This window comes from Diabrotica virgifera, chromosome 2 (assembly GCF_917563875.1).
Source record: "Diabrotica virgifera virgifera chromosome 2, PGI_DIABVI_V3a".
Classification (NCBI taxonomy): domain Eukaryota; kingdom Metazoa; phylum Arthropoda; class Insecta; order Coleoptera; family Chrysomelidae; genus Diabrotica; species Diabrotica virgifera.
In genome coordinates this window covers 97,721,174-97,733,075 of record NC_065444.1, presented here as the reverse complement: position 1 = coordinate 97,733,075, position 11,902 = coordinate 97,721,174, and the positions used below count along the sequence as shown (strand labels likewise).

The window sequence follows — 11,902 nt, the reverse complement described above, 5'->3', positions numbered from 1 at the left end:
AGTAATATAAACATTAATATCATTAGGTATTTATACAGGGTTGCCAAAAAAAATTTTGAATTAAATTAATTGGCGCAAAAAGAAGAATGTATGTAATTTATTTAACTCAAAATACATTGTACTGCTGTCAGAAAATAGAAAAAAAGGTTTATTTCACAAATAAACATTTCTTTTCGCTTAAATTAAATCACAAACAGCCTCCCTCCTACCTATTGGCAGTTTGAACTTTTAATTTAAGCTAAAAGCAATGTTTATTTGCAAAATAAACATTTTTTTCTATTTTCTGACAGCAATAGAATGTATTTTGAGTTAAATAAATTACATGCATTCTTCTTCTTGCGTCAATTAATTTAATTCAAAATTTTTTTTGGCCTCCCTGTATAAATAATGATATTAATGTTTATAATACTGAATAGAGCATTGAACGCCTTTGTAAATGAGCTACAACACGAACCCATATTCCTATTTAAAAAAATAATTACGTCATCACGCTCGGATGGATGACGTCACTAGTTTGAAATATATGCCAAGAAATTTAATTTAAAAATAAAAATCGACCTGTTTCGGGATTTTTCTCTAAAATCGTCCATTTTAGAGAAAATGAATTTATTCCATAATTTAGCCCCTCTCTGTATATCAGGAGACCGGCGACAATCTAACCAATAGTTTAGCAATAATTAAAATGTTAATTAAAAAATTTCGGTCGAAATAATAACCAGAAAGATTATGATACACCAGAATAACTATGATTTTCATATAAAAAAGCACTATACCTATTCAACGTACCTTACAGGATTGAAATTGGACCATTTGAGCGGTCTCAGGAATGTTATAAAGAAACAATTTTTTGGCTTATAAACAAATAGAACCCCTCAGAAAATATTAGATTAAATTAAATTAAGTTAACGCTGTTGAAAAGAGCACGGATTCTGTGTCCTTTTCGAAGAAAAACAAATTGAATTGCGAGGAGTGATTCCAGGTATAACCGGTCAAATTTGACCGGCATTTGCGACAGAGTTATAAACAACAGGATTTTAATCTTTGAACCATTAGATACCTTTTAATTCCGGTCCTCTTTGTACATACAAATTTTTATATCTTCAAGACACTCATAACAAAAAAGATTTATGTCACTGTCACCAAATTATTTAATTATTGATAAATAATTACTTCCCTCAAATTTTAGTTGAAAATTAAAGATTTTGTTTGGAAAACCCGAATTTTCCGAAGAAAAAATTTCCGTCGAAGGAAATTGGAATAAATTATCAATGTGCAGAATTAAATTACTGTCAATTTTTATGTGAGTGTTTTGGTTTAAAGTTAAAATTTTCGGTGTTATAGAGCAATAATAAAAAAAAAAGATTTCGGAGTGCTAATTTGTTTATAAACAAAATAGCACACTTTCTGTGGACTTTGCACAGCTATATTACTAATATAGGAAATCTTAAGATTTGAGTTCAGCATGTCCAGCAATAAAATAGCTGGTAATTAATTTTCCTTGTTTTTTACTAATTTTCCCAGATTATTACCTCACATCTTTCATTGAGTTGATGATTCATGTTGTGGACATTCTCAATTATTATATTTCTAATTTAATACTATTCTATCTAATTCCTCAAAACAAGCAAATTTCAATTAAACCCAGATATATTATAATACCTTTTGATTTAGTTTTCCTTGCAAGAAATAAACAAAACACATCTAAACTAAACCTAACCTCGCTTTTGGCCATTCATTCATCTCCGTGTCAAATAATTTCGACAGTCGCCATATTGAAAGCGACTTGTTTTTGGTCGAAATTTGATTTAGAATCAGGGCCCAGGAGAAATAAAATGTGTTAAGTTAAAAGTGAAAATTATTCTGGCCATGGTGTATATAGTGATGTTGAAAAAGTAACTATTCGTTACAAAGTACTCGTTACTTACGAATACCGAAAGTACCGATTACTATACAGAGAGGCAAATCGTTACTTTGATTACTTCGTTACTTTGTACCAATCGTATCAGAGCGGGTAATGACTATTGTATCTACAACCAGTACACTTGATTACTTTCTATAAAAAAATACCAATCGTATCCTAGCGAGTAACGGACGGGACCGGTATTTTACGAGTGTTATGGAATATCGTTATCGGTATGAAGCGTTTTAAGGGTGTGACAGAATACCTATACAAAATACCTTCCTACTGAGAAATACGATTCTCGATATGATTATCGGTACTCGAATACAAAAGTAATCATATAGTAATCAAAGTAACGAATACTGTAAATGATTACTTTATACAAAAGTAACGATTTATCCCTTAAACAGATCGGTGAAGGTCGTTGTTATATCGAAATACCTATACAAAATATCTACCTACTGAGAAATACGATTCTCGATATGATTACCGGTACTCAAATACAAAAGTAATCATAGTAATCCAAAGTAACGAATACTGTAACTGTAAATGATTACTTTATACAAAAGTAACGATTTGTAACGAATCCTCGAAAGTAACTATAATCAACATCACTACTATGAATAATAATTCATTTGCATTGCCCCTACAGTGTAGGCAACCACAACCGACGTTAATATCGTGTTTCTTTATAAAATTTTCAATTTTCATTATCTTCAATTAAAGCCAGTTTATTTATAATCCGCAAACGAGGAGCAATTAGGTGATATGGTTATTTAGCAATTTTACGGCTTTTTATACCCAGAAAATGAAAATTTATTCGAAATCTCAACTTTTTATTTTAGGTCTGGATCCCGCGTATGAAAAAAAGTTGATTAATAGCAAGCTGAAAATTTGTTAATAGCTTAAGGGTATCTAGTCGGATAAACTTTGATATATGGGAACACTGGAACAGGGGCAGTTTTAATTGTGGAACAGGTTAAAAATTTGGAACGGTCAGAACACGAAAACGGCACATTTATTTTGTCCGACAGAATAGACTTAAACTCTCCGAACAGAGATTAAACTCTCATGCAAAAATCAGACAGCTATTTATCACCTGTCATAATTCCTGTCATTTGAAAAATTCTACATGTTCCACTCATTAAAACGCCCATTTGGTGATAAATAGCAGTCTGATTTTTGCATGAGAGTTTAATCTCTGTTCGGAGAGTTTAAGTCTATTATGTCGGACAAAATAAATGTGCCGTTTTCGTGTTCTGACCGTTCCAAATTTTTAACCCGTTCCACAATTAAAACTGCCCCTGTTCCAGTGTTCCCATATATCAAAGTTTATCCGACTAGACACCCTTAAGTTACTAACAAATTTTCAGCTTGCTATTAATCAACTTTTTTTTCATACGCGGGATCCAGACCTATTTGGTTATATCTCGAAAACGGAAAATCCGCAAATGAAATTTCGAATGGAGGGATTACCTTTAAGTCAGGAGGAGTTATTTTGACTATGGTGCATACTACTTTTAGCCTTACAGTTTAGGTTTACCAAAAGTGAAAATTATTCTGGCATTCCTTTGCCCCTATAGTATAGGCAACCAACATTAAAATCGTTTTTCCTTTATAACATTTTCAATTTTCACAATTTTCAAGTAAAACCAGTTTATTCATAATCCGCAAACGAGGTGCAATTAGGTGATATGGTCATTTAGTGACTTTACGGCATTTTATACCCTGAAAATCGACATTTATTTTTAGCGCTGCGCCGAAATCTCCACTTTTGATTTGCTTATATCTCGAAAACGGAAATTCCGCAAATGAAATTTTGAATGGTTCAATTATCAATGGAAAAAACCGTTTCGCTAACTTTATGACGCTGAATAAAGTACTGAATAAAAAGTTATTTGGAGGATAAACTTTGCTTTTTGTATATTTCATGGTTTCTGGTTACCACGAAACTAAAAATATAACCTAAAATCTTGTAGGTCTGATTAAATTTATTGCAAAAGTAAAATTTTGTTCTTTCTAAAAATTCTCAATCACAAATTTTTTGTTATTTTGTTTTTTATTTATACATACCTACTGTAATTGGACAACATCAAGTTTAGGGCAACCAAACATAACCAATTTGTAGTTGACATTTGAGGTAATCTAAAAACACTGACAGTGTTGCCATGTTATAAAATATTTCTTACTGTAACATCTAAAATTCAAAATTGAATAAGAACACAAGTGGCAATAGTTAATAGAAACACTAAACAATGTGAAGATTTCTAAACTGTAACTAATAAAATATCTAAAATACTAAATAGTAATAAAAAGAAACTAATGTCCACTTTACATCAACAATAATTGAATAAGAAATTGACAAAGTTATTCAAGGCCAAATTTGACGAGTACAAAATGTATGGTTTGTAAAAGAAAATGAAGGAATTTGATGAAATAGAACAATTTAATATGTTTTATTTTGTCAATTTTCTTTTTATTCACAGCAAAATTGGATGTAGAATTGTGTTTTGTATAAGCCAAATTTGACCTTGAATAACTTTGTCAATTTCTTATTCAATTTATTGTTGATGTAAAGTGCACTTAACTTAAACTGTAGACTGTAAACTCTAACTAATAAAATATGTAAAATACTAAATAGTAATAAAAAGAAACTAACAAATGAATAAACTAACCTATGAAATAAACATCTAAAAAAAACATTTTAAACAAGATACAAGAACAAATTCATGTCTAAATTATAAACAGATATGGCAACCCTGTTCACAAAATTCGGGAGAGATCCAGCAAACGACGGCAATGTTGCCAGATTCCTTTTAGCGGGAATTTTAAAATTTTATAGCAGTTTGGTTTTAAATTTGACAGTTCTGTTTTCTCAAGTCAAAAATCTTAACCTTACTTTTACAAGTGATTAGGATTATTATTATTATTTTATTTACATGTAAATTGAAACAATAAATATTGTGCTGTGTCATAATTTCAAACTCATTATGTTGCAGTCTTTTCCAGTTGATAAAATTGCAATTCAAAAACTTTTAGGTAGGTACGTGTAACTTCCACATTATTATTTATTTTTTAAGTATTAAGGTTGATGTTGATATCAAAAATTTAGATTTTAAAGATAGTTTTATGTAGGTAGATACTAATAGAGTAATACTAGATAATAGATTAGATACAAAGTAAGCTGTAAGTAGTATAACTGCCCATGTAATCACCTGTTATGTTGTTTTTTTTAGATTTGCACTGTATGGATGGCACAGGAAGAGAACAAGAACATGAAACATCTTATTATGAATGTATATGTATGTGATCCTCAAAAAATTATTTTACAAAACAAGATAGAGAAAGAGCTTTAAAATCCCAAGGATCCTGCAAAATGTTTATTTGGTGTACTAGTCGAATAATAGTATCTAAAAATATTGAAACTATTTTAAAACACATTACGGGCATGAGGATGATATAGAGCACTTACATAAATACCAAAATCAGATAAATATCTCTTCAAAGTTTATTTTGAGACTTTCTTCAAAAATGTAAGTAAAATATTTGCGTATCGACGGCGGAAAGGCAGGACTTCGTAACTGAAAAAATTTTATAACATGAGTTACTTCAGTTTTCGCTTTAGAATAAGTGTATCGGCAGCTATTAAACAGCGATTACAGCTGGGAAAGTTTCCGGAAGGCTTCCAAAAGGCTTTCCCAGCTCTAAAAGCTGTTTAATAGGTGCTGATACACTTATTCTAAAGTGAAAACCGAAGTAACTCATTTTATACAAATTTTTCAGTTATGAGGTCACTAAACCACTTTTTAAATATTACTCATGAATATTTACTACAGTTTACAATTTCAAACTAGTGTGTTTGAGTCTCCTATATTGTCCTTTTCATGATCATTTTTCAGTGCGTAACAAATGATAGGAAAAAGGGTAAGTCCGTGATAATACACATTTATGACATTTATTCTAACATGACATTTTAGTTAAATCTGACAGTTGTCACATTTTATTTTCAATTTGGAATAAAAACAAATCAAATGTGTTTCTTGTATTTATAAAATGGTATTTTCTTTGATTTGTATAGTCTATTAAATTATACAGATTATATTTTTAATATTATGATCTAATTAAAAAAAATATATTTTTTTTTGTTATGGCGCCATCTATCGACAACTAGAATAACTAGAAGAAATGTTATAAAAATGTCACGGAAGAAATGTAATCACCGACGTGCCTTTTTTTCTGTCACATACAATTTAATGCGTTAGAAAGAAATCGAAAAACTATGACGCACTGAAAGATGATCATGAGAAATACTGTACCTATATTTTACTTTTTTAGTAAACTTCAGACTGTTCAGGATAGCATAATAGCATAGGAGGCGAATTAAAAAGAATTGATTTACTTACAAGAAAAGATATCACAAACATTAAACTCTCTTATGGCATTGATTTGAAAGATGGGTATATGTACAATGATGATGCAACCAGTGTTTATTTTTGGGTTGAATGCTTACAGACTCATGTCCAATATTATTTTACAAACAACAGGGCATACTAATGGATATTCATTCTGAATTTAACATTTATGATTTTTGTCTTATTTCCTTAATATTGTGCCAAAAGGAAATGTTAATTAAGTTTGGTAAATCCTTTATAGCAATCGATGGAACTCATGGGCTCAATTCGTATGACTTTGAACTTATTGACAGTATTAGTAAAAGATGAATTTGGGAATGGATTTTGTACTGCTTTCTTATTTTCAAATAGAAAAGATACCTACTTTAATTTACCAATTTTTTTAAATACATGTCTGTGTTGGTATTATATGTATAGTCAAATGTTTTCATATCAGGCATAAGCGATACCTTTTACAATGCCTCGTCAAATGTAATGGGTATTGCTCCTAATAGACTGTTAAGTGTCTGGCACATAGATAGGGCATGGTAAGTAAATCTTAATAAAATATCTGATTCTGAAAAAAATACTATTATGTATACAAGATGTATTAATGATGGTTTAGAGAGTATTAATAGCTTTTTGGGTAGACTTCTAAGTGATGTAGATACATACAATTTTAGTAAGTATTTCCAGTAGAACTACTGCAATAACATCCAACAATGGGCCTATTGTTATAGGAAGGGGTTGTGGAATTAATACCAATATGACCATTCAAAATTTTCATAAAATTTTGGATAAAAGGGTATCCATTAGTTGTTATCAGTTAAGTTTAAAACTTGGCACTCATGGAGAGCTATACCATAATATATAATAGGTATATCTCATAATATTACATCTCATATTGTTCACTACAGTAGTAATGAGTGAGCCTGCATACACAGAACCATAATAATATATTATAGTTCGTGTATGCAGGCTCAGTTTGGTGCCCATCTCGAACAAGCTCCACTTGGCTGGTACCACATACTTAAATCATTTATTTAGTTACACAGTACTACTCACATACCTTATGTGTCGTCAGTACCTTCCGTAAAACCTTCGTGATGCTACCCATACGTCATGGCCACTGAATGTGTTAAAGCTTGTTAATGTAGGAGAGTTATACTAAAATATATATCTTATATTATATTGCCTTAAATAGAAAAAATATCTTATTTAAATTGTATCCATGTAAGTTTTGATTTAATGAAATAAACCTTTTAATCAAAAAAGTGTTGTTTACTTGTGTACACCCAGCAATATCCTGATCATAGATAAATAATATAGTATTACCGGATCCTGATATGCAGACGCCAATAGGGCTTTTCATCGATTGTCATTTGTTTCGAGCTTCTGTCATGAGTCACATAATATTAATGTATCTACGCTACATCATACGTCTTTGGTTTGTATCATTGGTATATACCAATAACGTACGACGTAGATATATTAATATTATGTGACACATGACAGAAGCTCGAAACAAATGACTGTGAATGAAATGCCCTATTGAATAGGGCTTTTCATCGATTGTCATTTGCTTCAAGCTTCGGTCAAGTGTCACATAATATTAATATATCTACGTCATATGTCTTTGGTTTGTATCATTGGCAATATCAATAACATATGACATAGATATATTAATATTAGACAACACATGACAAAAGCTCGAAACAAATGACTGAGTGAAAAGCCCTATATCATGTAAATACAAGTCATAAAGATGTCTTTCTACGGTTAAAATTTCACAGCCTAAAGACATCATTAATGTAACTTCTTAAGCCGTCACAAAATGACTGCAATAAGAAAATAGAATTTATTAACTCGCCTCGCCCCAGGCAAAGTAAAGGTGCTAGGCCACTAAGAATGTTTTTTTCAATTTTTTTTATTTTGCGGCTTTAGCGCTTAGCTATTTAGCCAGATACATGATGAGGATTAATACTATTATAATACATATTAAAACTAATTCAAATTACTAGTAATTTTATTAATATTCTGAATAATTATGTAACCACTTAATACTAAAATAAAAGTGTCCATCTATACTATCCCAACACATTTTCACCTTTGAAATCGTAAATTTCCATTCCCATTAAAAAATCATTTGTACTGTATAAGTATATTTCTTTTGAGCTTCATTTTTTTTTTCAAAATACTGCAACATGAGTTTTAAATTATGACACAGTACAATACTTGTTTCAATATTTACATGTAAATAAAATAATCCTAATTACTTGTAAAAGTAAGGTTATAAATTTAAGAATACAGAACTCTCTTTTAAAACCAAAGTGGCATTAGACTAATTTTAAAATTCCCGCTAAAAGGAAAAAGGTAAATCTGGCAACAGTGCCGTCGTTTGCTGGACATTTAATCTCTCCCACAAAATTCATGCTGTTGCATGGCCGTTGCCCTAAACTTTATGTTGTCCCTGTAATTTTTTGAGCAGAGTTATTAGATATTAAATTAAAGATGGGTTATACTTTGAGAAAATTATAATAGGTATGTATTATTGTATACCTACTCAACTATATTCATTTACAAAGGAAAACAAGTTGTAAAAAATAAAATAGTTTTTTATCCCATCTTGCATAAGTATCTATCTTAAAGTTACCCACTAGAATAATCTGTGTCACATGAAATTGGTAAAAGTTTTACCTCTAGTTTTGTTAAAAAATTGTTTAGTTTTCTCATTTTTAAAATAATGATTTCTTTGAATTGCCAAATATTTTACGATTCCAAAATGAAAGGTATTGATATAGTAACAAGAATTAAGTATGCTCCAAAACAGTAGATACCTACCTTGAAAGAAAAGCTGCAGAGTTAAGTATCCAAAACATACTGGGTGTATCATGAAATTCTCAAAATTTTCAATAAATCTATAGAATATAGGAAGACTGATTTTATATTCTGACAATTTCGTAATACTCCCTGGATATGTTTTAAATAGGTACCTTCTTACTAATCGCTACCTACATTCTAATACCACGTATGAAGATTTTTAGGTGAAACGAGTTAGAGGTTGATTCTGAGTATATTCCCAAGTACGAGAAAACATTATTTCTCGTACTTGTGATTAGAATAACCATTCAGTAAAGTGTGCACAATATACTCAGAATCAACCTCTAACTCGTTTCACCTAAAAATCCTCATACGTGGTATTGAATGTAGGTAGAGTAATATTTTTTGTGCCAAATATAAATAATTCTGTATTATTGCTGTTTAAATTCAGATCATAGCAATGAGTTGTTACTTGGAGATTCTGATTGTCCACTGATGAGTCCAGAAATACATAACGCCCTTTTTGTATATGGCAGAAAACAAAACAATTAAATTGATTTAATTGTCCTATCTTACACTGAAGCAATATATTTATAACATAGAGAGAGAAATGAAAATGAAAACAATTTTGAAAATGAATTGCTAAGTATAGACCAGGAATAAGCTAAATTATTGAATTTACTGAAGATGTTTGATAACCTTATAAAAATTTTTGTGTTAAGCTTGTCATGCACGGGGATCTATACTAAAATATATCTCATATCACTCACTATAGTAACGAGTGAGGCTGCATACATGGAACTATAATGTATATTATGGTTCCGTTTATGCAGGCTCACTCATTATTATAGTGAGCACTATGAGATGTAATATATCTATTATAGTATACCTCCTGGTCAGTAACAAGCTTTATGGGGAAATAGAAGGATCAATACAATAGAAGGACGCCCTAATCTATTAACCTTGGGTGGATACCAATAACGTATGACGTAGATATATTAATTTTATGTGACACATGACAGAAGCTCGAAACAAATGACTGTGATTGAAAAGCCCTATGGGTTGATATTTGGAAATTCTAGGCCTGGATTCCGTGCACTGTAGATATCTACATATCGCCTTCTATCGATGTCAATTGTCATGAAAATATTTGAATTTTTAGCTTTATTTGAATTATTTTCTAGTTTTGCTAGGTTATACTCTAATCATAGACTTATATATTATCATAGACCGAGTGTCATTCAGAGCGATGTGACGACACCATCTTTTTATTTGGATTAGTGCTGTTTCACTCTTACGCATAGTAAAGCTGCGACAGTTGTCCTCCCCTTCCGTGCCTATACTCAGACTTAATGTCATCTTAGGTTTCTCGGTACAATGTGTTAGAAAGAGACGCCGCAAAGCAGACCATGAGATCTTGTCGTCATGAAGCGCGGAGGCTAGGCTCACTCTATGTTAATATATAACTCTATGACTCTAATTGATGCTGAAGTGACACTTAGTAAAACAAGAAAATATTTGACTTAAAACTAAAAATTCAAATATTTTCATGACAATTGTCATCGACAGAAAGCGACTGTAGATATCTACAGTGCACGGAATCTAGGCCCTGATCGTCCCCTGAAACTATTTTTAATGAGTCCACAAATACATCCCTTTTTGTATATGGCAGAAAACAAAACAGTTAAATTGATTCAATTGTCCTATCTTCCACTGAAGCAATATATTTATAACATAGAGAGAGATGAAAATGAAGACAATTTTGAAAATGAATTGCTAAGTATAGACCAGAAATAAGCTAAATTATTGAATTTACTGAAGTTAAGATGTTTGATAACCTTATAAAAATTTTTGTGTTAAGCTTGTCACGCACGGGTAGCTATACTAAAATATATCTCATAATATCACTCACTGGACCGTGCAAGTTCGGCAAAGCGACCTCTATTTCTACGCTCTGTACTTTTATTCGCACTTTTAATTATATTGGCCAATTATATTAGTCCTGGTTGCTGGATAATTGTCAAGGCCATAGTCCAAAAAAATAATAAGAAGAAAAAATAAGATGCAGGTTATGCTATGCAAACGTAAACAATTGTATGTAGTAAATAAAATTAGTTATTAAAATGCAGTACTGCAAGCAAAATACAATTAATTAAATTTACCTTTATATAATAATTGCATATCATATCAATATTGTGGAGCAATATATAATTTTTCTGCCTCAATGACAGAAGGTATGAAATATACGTCAATTTGACAATTTCTATTGACAATATGAATTATTTAAGATAGTTGCAATATTCTCCGCGACTCGCGCACGGTCGTTTCTCGTTTCCCTTCCAAGTACTTGCACACCGCGAATAGTAATCACAGATCACCTACCTCCTCTAGATGTTTCACGATAACGCTTTGGTTAAATATGAAAAACAGCGCTCCATGCCGCTTGTATCGGAACTAATTTCAAGCGGGAATTTCAAAATGTAATTTTGGTGGAAAGAAAATGTTAGGTTAAAATATTTGTATAGTTGAAAAAAAAATAATTTGGTTTTAAAATATGCAAATTATTTTTAATTTCAAATATACAAAATACCATTTGGGAAAAAATAAGACATGACAACGTATTTTTATTGATTTATTTAATACCAGCAAAACCACTTTGTATATACTTTTTTACAAATCGTATCTTTACAAATGAAATTATTAATAGTTATCTTCCAAATACTTCTACAAAAGGGTATCTCAAATGATTGAAACATGTGTGCATCTCTACTTGTTGAGGACTTTCAACTAA

At 30.7% G+C, this 11,902-nt stretch overlaps 1 long non-coding RNA gene across 2 annotated transcripts; it reads left to right on the top strand.

Annotated features, from left to right (window-relative positions):
* Positions 1-4,765: 4,765 nt before the first annotated feature.
* LOC126879574 (uncharacterized) lies at positions 4,766-7,671 on the top strand. Of its 2 annotated transcripts, none has more exons than XR_007696128.1 (3): positions 4,766-4,943; positions 5,137-5,433; positions 6,236-7,671. It is a non-coding gene; the product is annotated as an uncharacterized LOC126879574 (long non-coding RNA). The 2 variants fall into 2 exon arrangements; XR_007696127.1 differs by having other exon boundaries at positions 4,768-4,939; positions 6,236-7,670.
* The last annotated feature ends 4,231 nt before the right edge of the window (positions 7,672-11,902 follow it).